General features: G+C 40.4%; 1 protein-coding gene across 23 annotated transcripts in view; it reads right to left on the bottom strand.

The window, feature by feature from the left end:
• LOC100430065 (uncharacterized) overlaps positions 1 to 23,341 on the bottom strand; it is a 55,756-nt gene extending 32,415 nt beyond the window's left edge. For 14 of the 23 annotated variants that reach the window (XM_077940433.1, XM_077940451.1, XM_077940436.1 and 11 more), the window contains exons 1-5: positions 22,697 to 23,197; positions 19,395 to 19,451; positions 15,164 to 15,303; positions 11,209 to 11,299; positions 5,868 to 5,926 (exon numbers count right to left, since the gene is read on the bottom strand). The gene's annotated coding sequence lies outside the window, so the exon portion shown is untranslated. Of the gene's footprint in view, positions 1 to 5,867; positions 5,927 to 11,208; positions 11,300 to 15,163; positions 15,304 to 19,394; positions 19,452 to 22,696; positions 23,198 to 23,280 lie in introns of those variants that run through there. The other 9 variants (XM_077940447.1, XM_077940449.1, XM_077940450.1 and 6 more) reach the window with 2 other exon arrangements.
• Positions 23,342 to 25,943: the final 2,602 nt, after the last annotated feature.

Below are 25,943 nucleotides of genomic sequence, written 5' to 3'. Positions count from 1 at the left end.
GCAAATTGATGGGTCTTGACTCTATCCAATTTGCCAGTCTGTGTCTTTTAATTGTACCATTTAGTCTATTTACATTTAAGGTTAATATTGTTATGTGTGAACTTGATCCTATCATTATGATATTAACTGGTTATTTTGCTTGTTAGTTGATGCAGTTTCTTCCTAGCATGGATGGTCTTTACATTTTGGCATGTTTTTGCAATGGCTGGTACCGGTTATTCCTTTCTATGTTTACTGCTTCCACCAGGATCTCTTGTAGGGCAGGCCTGGTGGTGACAAAATCTCTAAGCATTTGCTTATCTGTAAAGGATTTTATTTCTCCTTCACTTATGAAACTTAATTTGGCCAGATATGAAATTCTGGGTTTAAAATTCTTTTCTTTAAGAATGTTGAATATTGGCCCCCACTCTCTTCTGGCTTGGAGAGTTTCTGCCGAGAGACCTCATGTTAGTCTGATGGGCTTCCCTTTGTGGGTAATCCGACCTTTCTCTCTGGTTGCCCTTAACATTTTTTCCTTCAGTTCAACTTTGGTGAATCTGACAATTATGTGTCTTGGAGTTGCTCTTCTCGAGGAGTATCTTTGTGGTGTTCTCTGTATTTCCCGAGTTTGAATGTTGGCCTGCCTTGCTAGGTTGGGGAAGTTCTCCTGGATGATATCCTGCAGAGTGTTTTCCAACTTGGTTCCATTCTCCCCATCACTTTCAGGCACACCAATCAGACATTGATTTAGTCTTTTCATATAATCCCATCTTTCTTGGAGGCTTTATTCATTTCTTTTTACTCTTTTTTCTCTAAACCTCTCTTCTCGCTTCATTTCATTCATTTGATCTTCAATCACTGATACTCTTTCTTCCAGTTGATCGAGTCGGTTACTGAAGCTTGTGCATTTGTCACGTATTTCTCATGTCATGGTTTTCATCTCTATCAGTTCGTTTATGGATTTCTCTGCATTGGTTATTCTAGTTATCCATTCTTCCATTCTTTTTTCAAGGTTTTTAGTTTCTTTGTGCTGGGTACATAGTTCCTCCTTTAGCTCTGAGAAGTTTGATCGACTGAAGCCTTCTTCTCTCAACTTGTCAAAGTCCTTCTCGGTCCAGCATTGTTCCATTGCTGGCGATGAGCTGCATTCCTTTGGAGGGGAAGATGCGCTCTGATTTTTTGAATTTCCAGTTTTTCTGCACTCCTTTTTCTCAACTTTGTGGTTTTATCTGCCTTTGATCTTTGATGATGGTGACGTACTGATGGGATTTTGGTGTGGGTGTCCTTTCTGTTTGTTAATTTTCCTTCTAACAATCAGGACCCTCAGCTGCAGGTCTGTTGGAGTTTGTGTGAGGTCCACTCCAGACACTGTTTGCCTGGGTATCAGCAGCAGAGGCTGCAGAAGATAGAATATTGCTGAACAGCAAGTGTTGCTGTCTGATTCTTGCTCTGGAAGCTTCGTCTCAGAGGTGTACCCAGCCGTGTGAAGTGTGAGGTGTTAGTCTGCACCTAGTGGGGGATGTCTCCCAGTTAGGCTACTCAGGGATCAAGGACCCACTTGAGCAAGCAGTCTGTCCATTCTTAGATCTCAACCTCCATGCTGGGAGAACTACTGCTCTCTTCAAAGCTGTCAGACAGGGACATTTTGGTATGGGATTTCTTTTTGGGGAGATGAAAATGTTCTGAAATTAGTTAGTGGTAATGGTTGCATAATTCTGAATATACTAAAAACCACTAAACTGTACACTTGAAGGCTGAGGCTTATCATATAAAAACTGTATCACAATAAAGCTGTCAGTTTAAAAAATGTTAGCCTATGTCAAGAAATAAAGAAGTAGGATCATAGCTAGAAGATATGGGATATAAAACACATGGAACAATACTGCTCAATAATCTATCTAGAATCACACAATGCTTAAGCTTTACCCTGACTAAAATTGCAAGCTTTGTGTCTTATCGGTATTTCACATTTTTTACTTCTTCCTAAGTCAGCCAATAATCCTTCCTCCTCACTTAATAGTTGACTACAAAGACCAAGCCATTTTGATTCTGCCACCAATAAGCCTTCAAATTTCATTCCTCTTTCCATTTCTATGACTACCAAGCCATTGTAGGTTCTCCTCACTTCACTCTAAGACAACAGCGTGACCCTCAACTACTATCACCCTTTTCTAGGCTCTGTGAGGACAATGTGTCTCATATCCTCTTCTGCTGTCACCAGATTTATTCCAAAATGGTATATTTACTGCTACTCCCTTGTTTCTCAACCAGATACATAGAAAGATAAATATCCAGGGGTACTAGTTTATTACCAGAAAAAAGAAAGATATGTCACCAATCCACAGAACTGTTTGAGCACAAGATATTACGTCAGCACTATTTCCTACAAATCTTCTACATGAATCCTACCCTCCTTGTGTTATGGCTCAAACTGGTCTCGTACACTCTGAATCCCTCATTCTCTTTCCTAGATACCTGATTGTGTTTACCTTTCACCTACGTAAATAATTTTCCTTCAGCCTCCACGAGCTGACCAAACCCAACTCAAATTTCACTGCCCAGCTGGGATCCCACCTACTTCATGAAGAACAACCCTTTGCAGCTTTAAACCTCAGACAAATTAAGTCCATGCTTAGCTTTTCTTTTTCTTTCTTTTTAGATGGAGTTTATCTTTGTCACCCAGGCCGGAGTGCAGTGGCGCAATCTCGACTCGCTGCAACCTCTGCCTCCCGAGTTCAAGCAATTCTCCTGTCCCAGCCTCCCGAGTAGCTGGGATTACAGGTACGCACCACCACATCTGGCTAATTTTTTGTATTTTTGGTGGAGATGGGGTTTTACCATCTTGGCCAGGCTGGTCTTGAACTCCTGACCCAAAGTGCTGGGATTACAGGTGTGAACCACCGTGCCTGGCCCATGGTTAGCATTTGATAATCAATGGAGTACTCAGAGTACTTAGTACTTTTAATCTCCTCTTATATAGCTGGCATTTGGTATCATGAAAAACACTTTACTAGGAATCAGAAGATTTATTTGGGTAGGTCACAAGCTGACTTATTATTCAAATTATTCATCCAAATAATAAGGACCATAACACACTGTGGCAAAAAACAATCAATGAAGAAACCATGGAACAGATTTTAAAACTAAAAATGGCATGATTCATAACTTCATGCATTTGTCTCGCTTCCAGGTGGTATACTAAGATCGCAAACTTACATTCTTGGGATTCTTACAACAAAAAGTTGAAAAGCTATGCTGATCCATTTTATAATCACAGTTTTAAATGTTTTCATACATTTATCCTGAATTTACAGATTTTTGTCCAAATATTTTCCTTGATCTTTTTTTTCTCTCAAATAAGATTCTGAACAAAAAATAACCTGTCTTCCTTTTCCCATGCTTATGGGAATACTGAGTCAACATACACAATTTTATAAACCACCACATAAACTGAAGCACAATACTTATGTCTTTTCTCCCCAGTCAGTAACGGCTTCATTAAAAAGACATTTTGACATTCACCTATGAAAAACAAAAGAACTATGGCCTGGTAACAAGTAAAAGGCTGGTGTGGTGAGCAAGAGACACAAAGGTTAAACGTTTAGTATTTTTCAGCCTTGTGTTTATTTTGTATACGTAAGTATTTGGTTGGGTTACCCAACATTCAACTTCCAAAACTGACCATGAGGTTTTACATCAAGAGAAGTTCTTTTTATAGCAATTTTACTGCCTAAACCAAAACAGTCTAGAGAAGCTCTAAAGGTAACAAAATAAAACAGTACACAATTCTAAACAACTCTGCTTCACACCCAACCTGGGACTGCGACTCACCGTAATAGTATATTTGTGATCAACTTTGAAACAACCTGTCAAAAGGAGACCTGCAACATCTGCCCACTAAAAGGTCACTTCAGCATTTTCTCCTCTGGGGAAGAAAACACATGGGAATCACTCAGAACTCTGGATTTCCAACAGAGCAGCATTTCCCAGAGAGTAAGCCAGAGGACACCATCCTCTGAGATGCTGTCAGGAACATTATTAAACAAATTTGGGAAAAATAGAAAATAGCATTAAGGTTCCAAGAAGTCCTTTGGTAAAAGACATTTTGAACCTGGCTTCCCCCAAACCTTGAAATCCCCACAAAACAAATATATATTAACATACCACTATATTGGCACTCACAGAACATTTTGGGAGATATGGCAAAGATTAGGCTGCAGGTGTCAGGTAAGTGAACTCTTTAAAAACAATATTGAGAAAAATAGAAATTTAAAAATTAAAAGAAAAACAGAAAAGCAAAAGAGAAGTAAATAAATAAAAACATTTTAACAAACAATATTGGGTCGGGTAAAGTTGCTGAGACCCATAATCCTAATACATTGTGAGTCTGAGCGGGATGGATCGCTTTAGCCCAGGAATTCGAGACCAACATGGGCAACATGGTAAAACCCTGTCTCTATCAAAAATACAAAAATTAGCTGGGCATGGTGGCATATGCCTGTGGTCCCAGCTACTCAGGAGGAGGAGGTGGGAGGATGGCTTGGGCCTGGGAGGCAGAGGTTCCAGTGAGCTGTGATTGTACCACTCACTTCAGCCTGGGCAACACAGCAAGACTCTGCCTCAATGAATGAATGAATGAATGAATGAATAAAACAATATTACTTTACTGTGTGGTAGAACTCAAAATGAACTCAGCACATCCATATGTAATACTAAGGGTTTAAAAAAAGGAAAAAACACTTTTTGTCTCTCTGAGCTTTTACAGATGGATATAATGTCCAGATAACTATTCTGTAGCATCAACATCACAGTTAATACATATTCTGATTACACAGAAATGATTCTTGATGTTAGCCCCCAAAACAGATATCTAAGCATGTAAAGCAAATACAACTAAAAATAACTGTGGGAACAAAGCTCTTCTGGAGAAAGTTCTGAAGTCTGAAATAGTCACTCATATTTTTACCATAAATGCAACTATTACTATCTCAACCATAGAAATCATCAAAAAGTAAGGGCTGGATATATTTAGATTTTAATCACCATAATGTAGATTATGTCACATAATAGAATTAGTCAACTGAGTGTTTCAAAATCCTCAAGTTACTTTAAATTGCTCATACTCTGAGGGTCTACAGAACATTTCACAACTAACCTAGCAAACTGCGATCTTTTCTCCACTTCTGTAAGACTTCCAACCACAAAAAAAGAAGCAATACAAACTTCAGTAAAACTGCAAGACAATTACCATTGGATTCTACTAAACTGCAATTATCACCTCTAGAAGTAATTAGCCAGCTCCTTACATCTATGAGATTTCCCATAATGATTCCTAGAGGTATAATTAGGATCACAGGCATGTGGGGACCACTCTGTAATCATAACATTCTCTAAACCCCCAATCACAATTTACATTTGAAAAACACTCGGTTTTTATGACAAAAAAAGTATGTGTTTATATATACGTGTGTGTGTGTGTATGTATATGTGTGTGTGTGTGTATATATATATATGAGTCACTAAAAACTCTACCTATCAGCAACATAATGCTTTATAATGGTTCCAGATGTGGGCCCCAGATCAATAGCATCAACTTCACCTGGTAACTTCTAAAAAATGTAAATGGTCAGGTCCCACCACAGACCTACTGAATCAGAAACCCTGGGACTAGCTCTCCACATGAATTCTGGTGTACACTATGTTAAAAAATAATAATAAGTAAACCAGGCACAGCAGCTCACGCCTGTCATCCCAGCACTTTGGGAGGGCAAGGTGGGAGGATTGCTTGAGCCCAGCAGTTCAAGAACAGCCAGGGCAACATAGTGATACCTCATCTCTATAAAAAAATAAAAATAAATAAATAAATAAAAATAATCACTTACACTTACCCTCCTGAGAGAACAGGTAACACCACTCAAACAAATGGAGGATCAACTGGAAAGTTATCCTAAAAAGCAAATAAGTAAGTTTAATTAATTTTAAGAACATCCTTAATGTTATACTATTTAGAAGATTTTAAAAGAATCTATAAAAGAATATGTACATTTATTATCAGATAAAGGGTGAGAGTCATAAAGGTAAACTTAGTACCAAAAACCAAATGAAATGAAAACCAAAGCAAATAAAAATGAAGTTAAAATCAGGCCCAAACAGAACAGTGTTATTGTAAATTTATGAAACACATGAAGGGGTTCCACTTCAATAGAACTATATAAAGGAACCATTCCAATAAGGATAGACTAGATAATTTAGATCAATCTTCTGACTAAGAACTAGAGAGGTGGACAAAACATAATGATTACAGGGCTGAGAAAAGGGAACACCAGAGAACAAGGTCTTCTTTTTCCCCCTTGGGTCTTCTTCCAATGACAGAAGAGACAAGGAAGAGGTTAAAAAGTTGAGCTAGAACACACAGCCTCACAGAGCTCACAGGGAGGTAAACACTGGAGCTCAGCGTCCACCGAGGAGGGGCCCTGCTAAGTCTCCCGCTCCTTAGGTTGGGATCCTGAAGAACCAACTGCAAATTGCCCTAACAGAGAATGATGGCCAGCTTTAATCATCTCAATCCTTGATTGGATGAGACAATCCCAGGTTGCTAATTTCCAAGCCCCTGGCAGGGGCAAATGTAAATCCTCTCTGGAGAAGAATATCATCCAAGGCTTCAAATTAGTTCTACAATTTTTCATATATAATGTCTATCACTAAAAATAAAAAGCCACATGAGACTGAAAGATGACATAATAGAAAACAAGAGAAGTAAACAACAGACACAAAACCACAAGGAATTGAGATAACAGACTTTGCAGACACACTTTAAAATAACTCTGCTGAACATGATCAAGGAAAGACAGGACAAGACTGAAAACCTGGCAGAGAAATGCAAATTATAAAAATGAACCATATGAAATTCTGCAATTTAGAACTATCACAACCGAAATTAATAACTTAATGGATAAGTTTAACCACAGCAGTAACCTAGCAGAAGAGAGATTCAATAAACTGGAAAAAGGTCAGAAAGACAAAAAGGTAGAAAATAGAGAAAACAAAAGGCAACATATTGAAAAGTTTATAACATACGTAGAGCCCTGGAAGAAAAAAAAGAATGGGACAGAAGCAATAGCTGAAGATACGGATGTGGAGAATCTTCCAAAACTGATCAATGACTTCACAAGATTTAACCACCTTAAACACTTCAAGAGAAACAACGGAAGCTAGCATAAGAGAATGATATTTTCAAGGTGCTGATAAAGGAAACTGCCAACCTAGAAACTTACACTTAATGAAAACACTCTTCAATAATAAAAAATAAAGGAATTTTTCTATCTGCAGACTCACACTAAAGGAAGTATTAAAGGATAGTTTCAGAGGAGAAAGAGGATCCTCGATGAAAATGTGGAGACTACAGAGCATGAAAAAGAGCAAATATGCATGTAGATCTAAGTGAATATTGACTAATTATATAATTATGTGTAGGGTTTTAGATAGTATAGACTTGAAATGTATGAAAACAGTAGCACATATTTGGGAGGAAGGACATGAACTCAGTGTGCTAAGGTCCTTGTATTGACAAGGAAAAGGAAAAAAAATATGAATCTACAAGTTTATGTTAGACTTTCACACATCAAGGACATATTGTAACTATAGGGTAATGAAGAAGAATAAGAACTATGCTGACAGAGGTAGAAAACCAGAGTCATCAAAAAGTCTAAAAGAAAGACAACATGGAGCACAAAGCAAGAAAAACTAATAGGAATGGCTCATCGATAAGATGGTAGACTCGAATCCAAGTATCAGCAATAACTAATTGGCCTAATTAAAAGACAAACATCATCAGACTTGATAAAAGTATATGAAGAGAGGAAGATGAGACAGAAAATGAAAGAGGAAATCTTTTTCTAACTTGCAATAGAAATGTAAGATTATCCACAACATACCAACTTAATGACACAAGATACCAACTTAATGATCGCTACTATAGTCTACTTTCAAATAAAGTAGCTCACCTTTTATCTATAATTTAACAGACATAATGAAAAGTATACAGGTTGATGTAAAGCTTGGTAAAGTACAACTTCATTTAACCTCCTATTATTTAGATCTTTAAATATGTGAATCCCTAAAGAGTGACTATAAAACCCCTTAATTGATTATGGGTGATTGAATTTATTTTAAACAGTTCAGAATAACTCTTCTACATCAAAACCTGGGGACTCTATTCCATAAACTGTATCCTGGACCTCAGGAATCCAAATCTTACAGGGAAAACAAAAGTTGAGGGTGACTGTTCAAACGAAGTTTGAGTTACCTTAGTATATATTAACTCTGAACCAGACTCTCAGGCTCTACAACAATCTCATGAAGTTATCTGACTTCCCATTTAACATCTCAGCCTTCTAAGTTAATCTTAAGGATGAAGAACATTCTCTTTTTCAAAGACTACATCACTAGATGAGTCTAAATAGTTACAAGTCACTTCCTTATATTGAGTTGAAAATCACCTCTTTGTAATCTGACTTACTAGTTCTTGTTTTATGCCCTGTCTTCACCAAAAACAAATAAAAACTAATGCTTCCATATACATACTCTTTCAAATAGTTGAAGACAAGCTATCATGAACCCCCATGTTTTCCTCTCCAAATCCACAATTTCACCAGCTATCCTAGGACGTGGAATAGAATGAATTTCTTCCCAATCCTGGCTGCTATTCTCTAAATAAACCTAAACTTATCTAAATAGACCCTTCTTAAAGTACTACCTCAAAATTCAATTCAGTAATTCTGATGTTGCCTGTAACATCAGAAGACAACTTCCTTAAAAACACAGCAAGTTGGATTTACCAAGTTGCTGTCCAGGTCACATTCCCTCCTGCCCTCACTGCCATCTTTGTGTTATAGTTTATCTCCAGTTCCATTTTGCTTAGTATTCATGATGCTCAAGTTGTCACTGTGGACATCAGAGACTATAAACATATATTGTTCTGGCTCCTTCCTGTACATCTTTCTGAGTCATACCTGCTATTCTCCAAAGTCTGTGAATCCCGATACTAATAACTTGGCAATTCAGTTTAAGGTCCTCTTCAGAAGGTCAGTTAGCTCAAGGCAATCACATTCTTCCCAGGACTCTTAAGAAATACTCCAACCCCAGAAAAAGGCGTTTCTTTCTGGTATCAGGAGCCATGGGCCACAAACACAAATCCAATAGAATTTCAGCCATTTACCTCCCAGATCGTCCTCTCCCTGAAGTCCTAGCTAGAGCAGGACAAAATAATGAAAACACCACCTGCAATCATCAATCCTCCAGTTTCCTGGTCAATATTTCATATTCCCTTCAAGATACCTCCCAAAGAGGGCGTGACAAGGGAGGGGCACACAGGGTGCTACAGGTACTGATAAAGATCTATTTCATACACACACACACACACACACACACACACACACACACACACACACACACACATATATATATATATATATATATTTTTTTTTTTTTTTTGAGATGGAGTTTCTCTTGTCACCAAGGCTGGGGTGTAATGGTGCAACCTCAGCCCACTGTAACCTCTGCATCCTTGGTTCAACTGATTTTCCCACCTCAGACTCCCACGAAGTAGGGCTTACATTACAGGCACCCATCACCATGCCTGGCTAATTTTTTTTTGTATTTTAAGTAGAGATGGGTTTTCACCATGTTGGCCAGGCTGCTCTCGATCTCCTGACCTCAAGTGATCTGTCTGCCTTGGCCTCCCAAAGTGCTAGGATTACAGGCATAAGCCACCATGCCCAGCCAAAGGTTCTATTTCTTCAGTTTGGTGTTGGGCATATGGACGTATGATTTAATGTTTTAAAAAAGAAAGATAGCTTCCTGTTTTTTTGTGTGTTTTGTTTTTTGTTTTAGGCCTGCATGCTTCATTCACTCCCCCATATGAATCCGTAAAGAAGTAGCCATTAGCAACTTCAGTCAATATATACCGGATTCATACTTTAGGAAGACAACCAGTTGACAACCACAACAGTTTCTATGATAACAAAAGTGAGAGAAAATACTGACATTAGGGTCATTTCAAGAAAGTTCAATCATAAGATATAATCCCAAGAAAAAATATACACACAAAAAGGGAAGTACAAAGGTTTTATAAAACTACTATTATCCTCAGAGTAAGAACAATAAAGTATTGTTTTATGTCTGTTTTTTTCATCAAAATACCTCAATATAGCCATAGATTTTAAACCATTACATCCTATCTAGATTCCCTATTAGATCATTAACATTTCTTCTAAATTCCATTGTTATTCCTTTGTAACGTTGATTTTTAGTATCTTAAAAATGCCTTATTAAATATAACACATACATTCAGAAAAGTACATAAAATATACCTTAAGGTATACCTTAACATGTTATCGTAAATTATTTGCCCACGTAACAACCAACCTGCTCCAGAAATATATTCCAGCCAGTATCCAAGAAGCTCACAGATGTCCCTTTCAGGTCACACCTCCCTACCTCTCACCTGGATGGCCTCCTTACCCTAACCTCGATGGAATCACCTCTTTGTTCTTGATAGTTTTACTGCCCAAGTATGGATCCAGAAATAAGTGTTTCTGTGTTTTCTTTTCATTTTTTTAACCCTAAGAAGCCTTTTTAGAAGTTTTCTTCCTAATTCTACCCCCATTCCCCTGTGGTGGAATTTCAACACCACAGATATATTGTATGTCGGTTTATGTTATATGACCCTTTGGAGGGCAGCAGACCATTATAATAGGTAACGTTTTCTTTTACTCTAAAGACCAATTTTCACTCCACTGCAGGTGACACTGCCTCCACTAAGAATGAATGTCCTAACCAACCTTAGTTTTGCCTATTTTTGAGCTCTATACAAGGGAAATTGTACAAAATAGGTTTTGGGGGTCTGGTTTCTTTTGCTTAACATAGTGTTTAAGGTTCGCCCAGCTGGTCCCACTTAGCTGTAAGCCTTTTTATGAATACCACAGTTCTTCATTTTCTTGGAACGACCACTTGGGTTATTTTCTGTTTGGGGCTATTATAAATGATGCTGCTCTGAACATTCCCATCTCCTCATGCCTACGTACTCCTTTCTTGTGCAGTGAATATCCACAAGATTCCTGAACCATAGTGTATGAGTATCTTCCACTTTACCAAATTGTTTTCCAAAACACTTGTACAAATATACACCCCCCATTCAAAAAATAGAGAGTCCCGTAACAATTTTCTTACCTTAAAAGATAAGTTCAGCAAAATATCTCCCAAGCCTTCTTTTTCTTTTAAGATCTGAAGATCACTGTGCAAAGGACTATCAGGGTCAACCCTAAGAACCACAAAACAAAAAACAGTTCAAACAAAAAGGTAATTTTTTTTCAACTAACTCAAAAATGAACCAATCTGAAAGCTAAAATAGAGCACCTAGGGTAAGTTCCAGAAGGAGAAGATCTTAAGCTGCTCTATATCCCCAGGAAAAATAAAGGTCACTATAGCTTCCAGCTCCTTCAGAATAAATGTCCAAAAGAGATCATAATAGCCTAAATCTAATCTAATAAGGAGGTTCAGAGTTTGCAGTCATTCTAAAGGAAAACAGTCACATGTATATAATTTTCTCAAAAATTCAAAAGAAGTTTAATATGCCTTCCTAAACTTGTATTATTAGCCAAGGGGTTCAAGGAGAACAATTTGCCATGGATGGAACTATGAAAAGTTAAATCACTAAAAAAACGGTATTTTTCTACAACTGTCATATATATACATGTCCAATATGATTTCCACTCCCCACTCCCCTGGCCTGTTTTTATTTATTTATTTATTTATTTATTTTTTTTTTTTAAGAGACAGGATGTCTTGCTTTGTCACCCAGGCTGGAATATAATGGTGCAATCACAGCGCATTGCAGCCTTGACCTCTCAAAGCTCAAAACCTCTTCCTGTCTTAGCCTCCCACCACCCCCAGTAGCTGGGACTACAGGTGTACTCCACCCATACATTTTAAAAGTAATAACATAACTATCTCTACAATAAGAGTTGATTATGTTGCTTTCAAAACTGGGGGAAAAGTCATAAAAATCAACTTGGCAATCATTCTCTGTATAATGAAACGTATTACTCTTATTTACTTTCCAAGCAATATTGCTCAAGCTTGAGCTTTTTGCTAGAAGATAAAAAATATGTAAGAGTTCACTCTATCAGGAAAATGACAAAAAGTTTCTGACGGACCTATAAAAACAATTTCTCTAAATCCAAAAAACAAGTAAACTCATCCTATCTTACCCCCTACATCTTTTGGAACTTGGTTGCCTTTGAATTTCACAAAATTAAGCTAGTAAACATTTCCATTTTGGTCCACTTTTAAGAAATGACATTCATAATCTGACAACAGAAAAGAGCAAAAGAACAAGAAGAAGAGCAGGGATTTAGAGATCCTTCCCTGTCATGTAACTCTGTGATCTGTATATGTCCCTGAGCTCTTTCATAAGTCTATCTGAAGCTTGCACTGACCCAGACACTGCAGCATGAAACACAAAAGCCTCTGTTTACCAGGGTCTACTGAGCCAACTAATCTAAAGATTTAAGGTATTTCAACCTGATCTATAAGATTACAGTAGCCAGGCATGGTGGCTCACACCTGCAATCCCAGCAGTTTGGGAGGCCGAGGTGGATCACTTGAGGCCAGGAGTTTGAAACCAGCCTCGACAACAAGATAAAACCCCATCTCTACCAAAAAAATACAAAAGTTAGCCGGGCGTGGTTGCACGTGTCTGTAGTCCCAGCCACTTGGGAGGCTGAGGCAAGAGAATCACTTGAACCTGGGAGGTGGAGGTAGCAATTAGCTGAGATGGCACCACTGCACTCTGGCCTGGGCCACAGAGTGAGACGCCATCTCAAAAGAAAAAAAAGGAAAAAGATTGCAATAAAAATGGATCACCATGGCCGGGTGTGGTGGGTCACACCTTTAATCCCAGCACTTTGGGAGGCTGACATGGGTGGATCACAAGGTCAGGAGATCGAGACCATCCTGGCTAACATGGTGAAACCCCGTCTCTATTAAAAATACAAAAAATTAGCCAGGTGTGGTGGCGGGTGCCTGTAGTCCCAGCTACTCGGGAAGATGAGGCAGGAGAATAGCATGAACCTGGGAGGTGGAGCTTGCAGTGAGCCGAGATTGCACCACTGCACTCCAGCCTGGGTGACACTGTGAGACGCCATCTCAAAAAAAAATAAAATAAAATAAGGATCACCATTCAACATTTTAAGAAGTAAAAAAAAAAAAAAAAAAAAAAAAAATGTCCAATTAAATGAAGTATTATGAAGTTTCAAGAAAATATAAAACCAGATACAAGTCTGGTTGTTTTCCTATTTCTTATAATCTGAAAAACTCTAACCAACATGCTCTGACCACCATGGATTCACGATAGGATAGAAGTCAGTATGAGTCTATTCCAAACCCCAGCAATTTTTGAAAATAATAGAAGACACTCAAGGCGATACATTACTAACTAAAAGAGACTTCCATTCATAAGACTACGAGCAAGAATATTACACAGTCTAGTTCACACATTGAGACACTAAGAAACGTGTGCCTACATGCTACTTGTTTCCGCTTTTCAGTGTGGGGACTTCTCTAAAGATGAAAACACATCGGTATCTTATCCTAAGACTAAATAGAAACGGAACTACTTGTTAGTAATGTGAAACTAAAGGTTTTAAAGACTGCACTATTCTTTGAAAAAGAAAAAACAACAAGTTTACAAATATATTACTTCCTAGCTATATAACCATGAGCTCATTTCCTAGCTATAAAATATGAGAAGTTTCTCCTCTCTAAAATATGAAGAGCACCTATTTCATACAGCGGCTATGAAGACTAAATCAGAAGATATATAAAGTATAAAGTACTTAGCATAGTATCGGTCATGCAAAAGTGTTCAATAATTTATACTTGTTTTGAAGATAACTCAAACTGGAATTGATCACAAGACATGGAAAGTACATTAATTCAAATGCTACAAACTTAGTTTTATAAATAATCAAGATATGAGAAATTGACTAAATGTCTTTCGTCTATGAAAAATTACTAATTAAATTCATATATAACTAAGACTGAATGATGGCGAGTAATCTTTCTGGTTTCAACACTTGGCATCTACTTGCCTAACAATTCATTCCCTGTTTTGGAGAACCTGTGCCCAAGACAAAGTAACTTGTCCTTGGATTTTGTGGAGTTGGTAAACAGCTCTAATAGAAGGCATGAAGTAGTAAGTGTTCAGACTATCATCTGACGTTTCTCTACTCTGTCCGAACATTTCATGTATATACACACAATATTCTCATTTATTTTTCACAGTAGTCATCCAAAAGGTATGTACTGTTTATTCATATTTTAGAGTTGAGCAAAGTGAAACCAAAAAGGTGTGTTTGTCACCAAACTCAGTGTTCTTTTCACGTCCTGCTGCTTCACATAAAAGAGGTGTTAAGTGAAAAGAGAAGAATTATTCTTGGTTTGGTGAGAGCAGGATGGACCAAAGTCAGCCTCATGAAGGAGAAATAATTTGAGTTGTTTTGTAGGAGAGAATGAATGTGAGTATACAGATGCCACAGAAGGAAGGTAAGCAGAGAAAACAGCATAAACAAGCCGGAACGGGGCATATACTGGGATCAGAAGGTGGTTCCAGGATGTGAAGAGCAGATGAACAGGGTAAAAAGTGGCTATTCTTAGATGAGAAAGATAACCTTGGGCAAGAAAACATATGACCATGGCTACGCACGGTGGCTCATGCCTGTAATCCCAGCACTTTGGCAGGCCAAGGTAGGAGGATCACTTGAACTCAGTTGTTCAAGACCAGCATGGTCAACATGGTGAGACCTCATCTCTACTAAAAATCAAAAAAATTAGCCTGGTGTGGTGGCACATGCCTATAGTCCAAGACACTTGGGAGGCTGAGGCAGGAGGATTGCTGGAGCCTGGGACATCAAGGCTACAGTGAACTATGATTGTGCCACCACATTCTAGCCCAGGTGACAGAGCAAGACCCTGTCTCAAAACCAATAAACATATGACTGAATCTACCACTAAGGCGGGAATGGAGGAGGAGAGCAGCTGAATTTGGCAGGTTCACAAATTGCCTGGTATCAACTATAATTACTTAAACAAAAAGTCCAGGCTCTAGCTATTTATACACACTTACACATTTAAATGGTCTTGCCTTTCAGTCTTCCTAATTTTCTCTACTACTGCCAAATGTCCTTTTTCAGTTCCTTCATCCTCCAACTTTTTCCCACTAATAGGCTCTTCTTTCATCTCACAGTGATCTCAGTCTTCTATGTCCTGCAAAAAGAAGAAAAATGTTAGCTTATTCAACCTATTTTTCTTCAGCAGTTTCTTACGCCAAAAGTTAAATTATTCTTGACTCAATGGGGGAAAAGAAACAGAATATATCTATCCTATGGGGAGAGAGAAAAAGCCCCCACATTCCATTCAAGAGGCTCCCAGCTTTTATATCCTATATTTTATTTAAAAGCTAGGCTCTGGGTAAAGCAGATTTCAAAGCTTTATAAAGTCATAGGTATTATGAAATAAGTCATCATTTATTTATTTACTTCTTTAATTTTAATTCACTTTTTAAAAATAGAGTCTCACTCTGTCACCCAGGCAGGAGTATAGTGGGGTGATCTCTGCTCACTGCAAACTGCCACCCAAGTTCAAGAGATTCTCATGCCTGTCTCCTGAGTAGCTGGGATTTCAGATGTACACCTCCATGCCCAGCTAATTGGTTTATCTTTTTAGTACAGATGGGGTTTCACCATGTTGGCCAGGTTAGTCTCAAACTTCTGACCTCAAGGGATCTGCCCACCTCGGTCTCCCAAAGTGCTGGGACTACTGGCATGAGCCACCATGCCCAGCCAAGGTATCTTTTAAATCTCCTCTTAAGAGGAACCATTGAGACAGTTTAGCAGCAGGTGTCAAGAACCTTAACAGTTCATAGTTTGTTCCAGAAACTTGACTTCTAGAATTGTATTCCAAGAAACTAGTCTAAGATGTAAACACAAATTTAGGCATAAGGATACCTATTGCAACCTTGCAACCACAAAAACATACACAAAATCTATATGTGCAAAAATAGCAAAACAGTGAACTCGATTCCATGAGATATTAAGGGGCCACTGAAATACCAACACAGCATAATTTCTCCTGTATCAAAAAACTTTGAAATGAAAAATGGAATACACAAAGCAAAAGAAAGAATTTAAATTATGCTGAAATATGCACAGAAAAAGACCAGAAGAACTTATATTGAAATGTTCCTTTCAATTAATTTTAGTTGTTATCTCTGGAGACATTTGGTGCTTTCCCCTAATTTCAGTTTATGGTTTTACATAGTAAGCATCTATTGACATTAATAACCAAAAAATGAGTTAGAAAAATAATTTGATTTCAGGTGCTCGGGAGGATGAAATAGAAGGCTCCTTTGAGCCCAGGAGTTTGAGGCTGCAGTAAGCTATGATCATGCCACTGCACTCCAGCCTGGGTGACAGGGACCCTATCTCAAAAAATAATAATAATTTAAAAAGAATTTGAATAACACCCCCCAGAACAACATCTTTATTCACATCATTCTGCTCCCTCCCTCCCATACTATCTGTTCTTACACATATACAAATATATGCAGATTTTTTAAAATCCTAATTTGCTTCAATTACCTTAGTTTTCTACTTCAAATGTCAAAATCTCTAAAGGATAGCTTATATTCATCTCGATTTTTTTTTTCCAAGTCGGCTAATTCACTGATTTCTAGACCAGGTTACTGACTATCTTCACTCAAACTCTGCGCGTGACTCTATATGTCATGGAGCTCCCTTCAACATACCTTTTAAAGCAATATCCTCAGCACACTATTCCCTGCTTAAGGTCTTCTTATCAATAATCACACCAAATAGAAACACACGCCTGTCTCGAATTCAAGACTTTTAACCATCTGCCTTTTCTGGCCAATCTTGCTTTCCATGACTTCAACACATCAACTTTCCTTCTCAAAAGAAAAGCATCCAATACATCCAAACACCCCATGTCCAAGGTTGTTCTGGGCCTGTTCCCACGTTCTTTTAGGAGCCTAGAATATCTGCTTTTCAGCTGTCCTCATCTGACATCTCCAAAGTCTAGTCGCTTACCTTTCTAGATTTCCTTCAAAGTTGCGGTCCCTTGTTTATTATATTGTGAAGGGAAAAAATGAAAGGGTACGTGATCTTTAGTACAATGGCCGCCTGACCCACGGAAAAGGTTTAATGTTTTCATGCAGTTTATTCCACCTCAGCTAAACTGCAAAAAAACATTAAAAAAAACTCCCATTCTAATTGGACAATTCTAAGAAGTATTTTACTCCCAGACTCATAAAACAAGCCTACAGCCAGGCACAGTGGCTCACGCCTGTAATCCCAGCACTTTGGGAGGCCAAGGTGGTGGATCACTTGAGGCCGGGAGTTCAAGACCAGCCTGGGCAACAGAACGAGACTCAAACTCTACAAAACATTTTAAAAAATTAGCTGGACGTGGGGCACCTGCCGGTAGTCCCAGCTACTCCGGAGGATTGCTTGAACCTGGGAGTTCAAGGTTGCAGTGAGCCCTAACCACGCTACTGCACTCCAGCCTGGGTGACAGAGAGACCTTGTCTCAAACAAACAAACAAGTCTACCACACTACTTCTTTAGTTCTGAAACACTCTAAAAGTGTATTTTAGATTAATAATTTCCAAAAATAGAAAATGAAAGTCTGAATTAATTATAAGACCCCAAACAGAAAATATCTTTTATTTTTATTTATTTATTATACTTTATGTTCTAGGGTACATGTGCACAATGTGCAGGTTTGTTACATATGTATACATGTGCCATGTCGGTGTGCTGCACCCGTCAACTCGTCATTTACATTAAGTATATCTCCTAATGCTATCCCTCCTCCCTCCCCCGACCTCACAATAGGCCCTGGTATGTGATGCTCCCCTTCCTGTGTCCAAGTGATCTCATTGTTCAATTCCCACCTATGAGTGAGAACATGCAGTGTTTGGTTTTCTGTTCTTGTGATAGTTTGCTGAGAATGATGGTTTCCAGCTGCATCCATATCTCTACAAAGGACACGAACTCATCCTTTTTTATGGCTGCATAGGATTCCATGGTATATAAGTGCCACATTTTCTTAATCCAGTCTGTCATTGATGGACATCTGGGTTGATTCCAAGTCTTTGCTATTGTGAATAGTGCCGCAATAAACATATGTGTGCACGTGTCTTTATAGCAACATGATTTATAATCCTTTGGGTATATACCCCGTAATGGGATTGCTGAGTCAAATGGTATTTCTAGTTCTATATCCTTGAGGAATTGCCACCCTGTCTTCCACAATGGTTGAACTAGTTTACAATCCCACCAACAGTGTAAAAGTGTTCCTATTTCTCCACATCCTCTCAAGCACCTATTGTGAAAATATCTTTTAAAACAAGACCATAAAATTCACATATCTTCTGTTTGGTCAATGCAGAGACAAAGATCTTTGTTCTGAAGTTTGAATGTAAATGCAAAGCTTCAGAGCCTAAAAACATCTAAAATTATATCCAGAACTGACAACTGGCCTAGGTTCAATGTCGTTGGAAATTGCTCTACTAAATTTGCTACCATTTGTATGGGTGCTTCCAAAATTCAGGTGTTTCTAATGTGATGATATTAAGAGGTAGGACCTTTAAGAGGTGATTAGGCCAAGAGAGCTCCTTCCTCCTTAATGGGATTAAGGCCCTGATGAATGAGGCTTCACACATGGGACTAGCTTGCTCTCCTGCCCTTCTGCCTGCTACCATCTGAGGACGCAACAAGAAGGCCCTCAGACATTAAATGTTGGTATTTTCATCTTGGGATTCCCAGTCTCCAGAACTGTTATGAAATAAATGTCTGTTCTGTATAAATTACCCAGTCTCTGGTATTCTATCATAGCAGCATAAAACAGACTAACATAAAATTCCTTGATGATTTTTCAACAAGAGACAGTTTCACTACTTCTGGTGAGTAGTCCCTAACATGTTCTCAAATTCTCCTTTTACGCAAACATAACACTTTTTAAACTTAGTAGTTCCTCTTCCTAAAAATAACCAAATGCAGGTTAAGGACTGATTAGTATAAAATAGAAATAAAGCTTTCATGCTAAAAGTTAAGGACTTTTGTTTTCCACAAAATCCAATCCAAAGAATTCAGATAAAGCAATTTGCTCAAAGGTGTATCATCAGTTAGAGGTAAATCCAGAGTTGAGAAATTACATTCTATTCCAAATACAATGTGCTTTCAATTATTGCACATTAATAGTAGTTTAGAAAGGAAATTTATGGAATTACTCAAATCAAAAATGACAACATTTATGAAATGCCTTTCTTATCCTACTTTAGCCATCTCCTTTTCTTCCTCTTCCTCTGAAGTCACTTCTTCTGTTGCCCCATTCTGAAACAGAGAAAAAATCTGCCAGGGTTACACAGGCTGAATACAGGCTAAGTCCATTAGAAGACTGGTGCCATAGCTTTAGGCACAAACTCTCAACCATCTGTCACTGCAGTGCCACTACCAGAGAGCTTATTAACATTAAATGTTTATTTTTAAATCCAACTTTGATTTGACAAACAACAGTTATCAGCTTTTAAAAACGGAACAGAAAATAAAAGAATTAGGAATAAAAAAGCAATCAAATATAAATATAAAATATAAAAAATATAAGTCAAATATAAAGCAAAACTGAAAAAAGTGTTAAAACAGAATCTAATTTAAAATAAGAAAACATTTTACTTACATGGCTATGTTTATAAGATCAATGGCTTATTTTGTTTAAAATAAATATCACAAACTATCCATTCCCTAAAATAACTACCTTTTTAACTTTTAAAAGCCTGAATCATTATATAAATTCAATTGCCTTTCATTTTAAAAGATCAGATGTATGATTTATAGACACTTCACAAAACTAAGAATTATGAAATGATTACCACCTTCCTAAAAGGCAAATTTTAGTTTTAAAAACATGTTATTTACTACAAAATACCTCTCTGCAAGACAGAATTTACCAACTGACACAATTGACAATCATCAAGTTTAGAAATGAATTTAATGGGGTTTTAGGAAGGGCCTTCATACCCAGTTTGGGCAATTTCAAAGCATAAGCTTCCTGGCCACCGTACGGTATATAAATGCATCTTTAATCATGAAGGCCAGTTGAGGTTAGAACCCAGAATATGTAACATATCAAGAAACTAGGATCCAGAGATCCAGTAAGACCCACAAAGGTCTCAGTAGTTTCTAAGCATCTGTTCTCAGATACTCTGATGGAGGAATACTTAAGAAAAACAACCCATGATCACAGAGGGTGTTAGAACTCTTCTGGATTAGTGAGCTGGAGAATGCCGTGTAGATAAACATACCCATGCAGAATTAACTTGTATTTCCTTTAAATCTGCATCTCTTTAGACATTCTTTGTCTTCTAAAATCTAAATGGAAAAAGGAAGCAAGCAGCAGCTTCCAAAATGTAACTCACCCCTTCTTCATTTCCCTAAATTGATACATTCCAAATCAAACTATTCTGGGTATCTAAAGAATATATACTTAGCCTACAAGTCCCAAAGACTTTGGTTGCATCACTGATTGAAAGACCATTTTTGAAATGCTCATTTCAAAGCCTACCCAGAGAATCAGCTTTGTTGTTGTTGTTGTTGTTGTTGTTGTTGTTGTTGTTTGAGATGGGTCTCACTCTGTCACCAGGCTGGAGTGCAGTGGCAGGATCTCAGCTCGCTGCAACCTCTGCCTCCTGGGTTCAAGCGATTCTCCCGCCTCAGCCTCCCGAGTAGCTGGGACTATAGGTGCATGCCACCACGCCCAGCTAATTTTTGTATTTTTAGTGGAGACAGGGTTTCACCATGTTGACCAGGATGGTCTCAATCTCTTGACCTCATGATCCGCCCACCTCGGCCTCCCAAAGTGCTGGGCGGAATCTGTTTTAAAAAAGCTCTCTGAGGTGATTCTGACATGCATCCATGTCTGTAACCATCAGCCCAGTTACTATCTTTCATTTTACAAAGGACAAAGCTGAGCCCCCACCCCTCAAAAAGGGTAATTTAATCAAAACAAAAAGTGAGTTAGTGTTGTGAAATCCTAAGATGAATTTCTTTTCAGGATGTGGCCTGGTCCTCTTTCCAAAACCCCACCAAAATGACAGTATTTTATTGAAAAGAATAAGTCTGCCGCAGCAGCAGAAAAATAACAAATACAAGGAGAATACCCTGAGTGAACCAAAACCACAGGGACATGCTGGAAGACACAAAGTAGACTGAATCAGACTGCTGGGCTTAACAAGCCACAAACCCAATCCAAATAATGGAAGGACTACTTTTTTCCAGAAGAATCTAACATTCTTTACTGTACTTCTCCCAACTACAGTTGGTAAAGATCACCCTCTATTGATATAGGAAGCCTATCTTGATGGCTTCTTAATGTGAGTGTGAAATCCAGAGATAAAAGACAATCTTTTTAATATAACTCAACACAGCAGCAAAATCTTGAGAGACACCATCTCTGCCTTTTAACTCAGGAGCTAGAAAGCTCTCCTGCCAGCACCTCCCCATCCTCATGCCACAGGATGAGCATGAGTCTGCAAACCAGGAGAGGGAGGCCACAGCAGAAAAGAGTGACAATTCTGAAGACACCTGTGATGGTTAATACTGAGTGTCAACTTGATTGGGTTGAAGGAATCCCAGCACTTTGGGAGGCAGAGGTGGGTCATTTGAGGTCAGGAGTTCAGGACCAGCCTGGCCAACACACTGAAACCCCGTTTCTACTGAAGACACAGAAGTTAGCCAGGCTTGGTGGCGGGCGCCCGTAATCGCAGCTATTCGGGAGGCTGTCGCAGGAGAATCGCTTTAACCCGTGGACTGTCAAGAGACATAGGTTGCAGTGAGCCAAGATCGCGCTACTGCACTCCAGCCCGGGTGACAAAGAGCCTGTCTCAGAAAAAAAAAAGAACGAAGTCTCGCTCTTATTCCCCAGGTTTGAGTGCAATGGCTGGATGTCCGCTCACTGCAACCTCTGCCTTCCTGGTTCAAACGATTCTCCTGCCTCTGCCTCCCAAGTAGCTGGGATAAAGTCACCTGCCACCACGCCCGGCTAATTTTTTATATATTTTAGTAGAGACGGGGTTTCACCATGTTGGCCAGGCTGGTCTCCAACTCCTGACCTCAGGTGATTCGCCCGCCTTAGCCTCCCAACCTGCAGGGATTACGGTGAGCCACTGCGCCCGGCCGGAACACCGAAAAGCTTAAAAGCCTTTCCCCTTCCCCGCCTGGGCTCAAAAAACGCCGGAGCCGCTCTGCACCGCCCTGTCGCGGTCCCCGGAGCAGGCCGGCTGACTCGGGCGACCCTGGCTCCCGAGAGGGCTCCGGCCACCACGGGCTCCCACCTCTGGGCGCGGGGACAGGGGCCGAGACGGGCCAGCAGCCCCCAAGCCTGCCCCGCGCCTGGAGCCGGAGAGACGCGCCCTCCGCCTCTTCCCACCCAAGCCTCCCTCAGTCCCGGGGGAGGGCCGGGTTAGTCGCGGGAGAAAGGGGCGGGGAACCGGGGTCTCTCCCGGGCAGGCACCCCTTTGTTCCGGGACTCCAGGCGCCCCCTCTCCGCCCTCACCCTGCCCCGCGAGGCCTCGGCGCCTCACCGTCATGTTACAGTGGAGCGGGAGCCGGCGGCTGCGGGCTCCTGGTTCTTGTGGAAGACAGATGCCAGCAACTTCAGTTTGGCCTTGAGCCGGGACACTGACATCTTCCACTCATCTCAGGCGGGAGGGGCGCGGAACCGGAGACTGTCCTGAGCCGCTGTCATGGCCGCGACCACCCCGCGGGGCAGCCCTGCAGAGCTCTCCCAGCTTCCCCGCTCGCCGCCGCCTCCACCCTCCTGGGAGCGCCGCTGGAAAACTGCAAGAGGCACCGAGGAGGCCTTGGCAGGAGCTGTGTGGAGGCCTGTGGAGCTGCTCCCATTGTAACCGACTCCACCGACGGGAGGCGCGGCTCCTGTCAAGCCATAGTTTAAAAGGGCAACAGCACCACCGCCCCGCTACCGCCTGGGAAAGGGCTGCCCGCATCCCTGTCCCAGTCCGGGTCGCCCCTCGCCGCTCAACCCGGCGTGCCCCGCGCGCAGCCGTTTTGGCGGGTGCACGAGTCCAGAGCGTGCGCGCGCCTCCGGCTTCCCCTTCCTCCCTTGACCCGGCACCTTTCTGCCCAACCCATCTGGTCCCTTCCTCACACTGGCTGACTGGAGGCTTAGGGCGGCACAACCACCAACTCTCTCTCTCTCTCTCTCTCTCTCTCTCTCTCTCTGTGTGTGTGTGTGTGTGTGTGTGTGTGTGTGTGTGTGTGTGTGTGTGTGTGTTTGCGTGTGTCTTTCTGTCCGTCTCCCAAAGGAACAGAGCACTGCTGAGTTGAGGCTGATTATTAGCTCGTGGACTGTTAGCAAAATACAGTCACAAGAAGGCTGTGTGCTGATTTGTCTTTTGCGGTGACATCATGTTGCTCATGTTTTATGTTTTTCAGAGTTCATTAGTTTCTATTTGTTCTCAGTTAATATCTAGTTCAAGAGATTGTGTAAGTAGAATACCCCCAAACTGAAAGTCACCTAGGTAAAACATAGGAAAAATATGTCACCCATTTAAACTATAGTTGAAAATGTGTACACGTTAGTTTTGTGTAGCCAACACTGGATAATGGGTAAGGGCACAGGATCCCAGGGCTAGACTGCCTGGGTCCAAGTTCCAACTTAGCCACTTGCTGACTGTGAAATACTTGACAGCTTTAAGCCTCAGTTTCTTTGTATTTTTTTTAACTTAATCCCAAATGTGATAGTAAGTCTCAGTTTCTTGATCTGAAAAACAGAAATTATTCAATGAGAGTCTATGTGAAAACTTTAAAGTTTTTAAAGCCACTGCCTGACTCAGGAAAGTCCTCAGCTTTCGCTGTTAAAGTTTTAAAAGCCACTTTAAAGTTTTTAAAGCCACTGCCTGGCCCAGGAAAGTCCTCAGCTTTAGCTGTTATTAGCTATGATTATTATTGTGTTGGCTACACGTGCATTAACGAGGCAGGAAAATGCTCAAGGATAACAACCAAGAATCCAAATTATCTCATCAGACCAAGAGGGAGGCATATGTATGCATGCTTATGTTTCAGCTCAGAGCCCTTTGTCTAGAAGGCTCTTGAACTCAGAGGCCCAGGCACTATCAACTTTGCAGTGGAGCCATCACTTTTGTTGATCAATGAAATTGACATAGTGCTTTTTTTTTTTTTTTTTTGCACCAATCATGTGCCTCAAGCTAACTGTGTCAAGAGGAGCATGCTTCAGATGGCTGGAGTGAACAATTCAACTTGTGGAGGAATGAGAAATGTTACTGTTGAGACAAGAAACATAAAACCCCAGGGTAAGGTAGGAATCACTGAAAGTCAGGCAAAGGAACCGGCATCCAGTAATGAGTTAGGCTTTGCCGGCTTCTGGCCCTACAGATGGCTCTTTGGAGAGGGAGAAAATTAAACCAGGCCTGAGGGCACAGATCCTAAGGGAATGCTGGCAGCTCTAGGCTGTCTATGGAAGAGAAGCAGAGGGTGGCACCTAGTGAAAGAGGGGGCTGGGGGACATAGCTTGAGCCTGTGTTTACAGATGGAGTCTCCTGATTCCTGCAACTGGGGAAGGAGATCGTGCCTGGATCAGGGGACCTCAAATCAGAACTCTTCCCACCCACACCCCTTCTTTTTCAGGCCATCTTTCATTGCAAACAACAGATAAACTAGTTGGAAAGCTCAGCAGATTCTCACGGTGGTGCTTAGCAGGCCAGGCCTAGCTGCCCTTTAACCTGTGACTGAGGATGATGCCACTGGCCTGTAAGCACACATTGGAAAATCTTTACATCCAGGGACACTCCATGCCACACAGAGACAGCTGTGCATGGTTCTTTAGGTTTGAGGTGCTGTCCTGGCCGTTGCCTTATAAATATGTCGGATTAAAATGGGTTGCCCTGGAGCTTATCTAACCTTTATCCTCCTCCACTCCCTGCCCCAAAATGAAGGAGCTGCTAGTTTTGTTTGCTTTATGGAAGATGGATCTGTCATTGTTCTTAGAACCTTTGGAGAAAGATTTCTTGGGAGGAAGCTATCCTGAACCCCCAGAGATTTTCTCATTTACTGGTGCACCAGCTTTAGAGTCTTAAGTCTTCATCCTGGCTCAGCCACCCTCCAGCTGTGTGACCTTTGAGAAGTTGCTTGTCTACACTGAGTCTCGTTGTCACCTATGAGTGGAGGCTGCTACATTGCAACTGTTTGGAGCACCCACCCACAGGCACTCTTACAGCGTGATGGTGAAGATAAAATGCAATAATAAGGCTGAAGGGGGAGGATCGCTTGAAGCCAGGAGTTCAAGACTAGCCTGGGCAACAAAGCCAGACCTCATTTCTGTGAAAATGTTTTTTAAAAAATGAGCTGGACTTGGTGGCTTATGCCTGTAGTCCAGCTACTCGAGAGGCTGAGGTGAGACCACTTGAGGCCAGGAGTTTGAGGCTGCAGTGAGCCGTGATCACGCCACTGCACTCCAGCCCAGGCAACAGAGGGAGATCCTATCTCAAATAAATGAATAAGTACATAAATAAAATAATAAAATAATGCATGCAATTACTACACTAGTACGTGATCAGGCACATGATAAATGCTCGATAAATGGTAGCCCCAATAAACTTTGTAATGTTTTGGGAGAGGGTGTTCTTTGGACTCAGCCCAGTGACAGAAGCATTGGAAAAGACTGATGTGTATGATGGCTGTTTCCTACAAGTACAGGCCTGTACCCCCAGGGACCCGAGGCATTGGCTCCATGGGGCACCTTGTTCTATTTACACTTGTTTTGGGCAGCACCGATTGCCCTAGGGCTAAGCA

This window comes from Macaca mulatta, chromosome 7, assembly GCF_049350105.2.
Source record: "Macaca mulatta isolate MMU2019108-1 chromosome 7, T2T-MMU8v2.0, whole genome shotgun sequence".
Taxonomy (NCBI): Eukaryota; Metazoa; Chordata; class Mammalia; order Primates; family Cercopithecidae; genus Macaca; species Macaca mulatta.
Note: the sequence above shows the minus strand (reverse complement) of the source record. Positions and strands in the feature narration are given on the sequence as shown.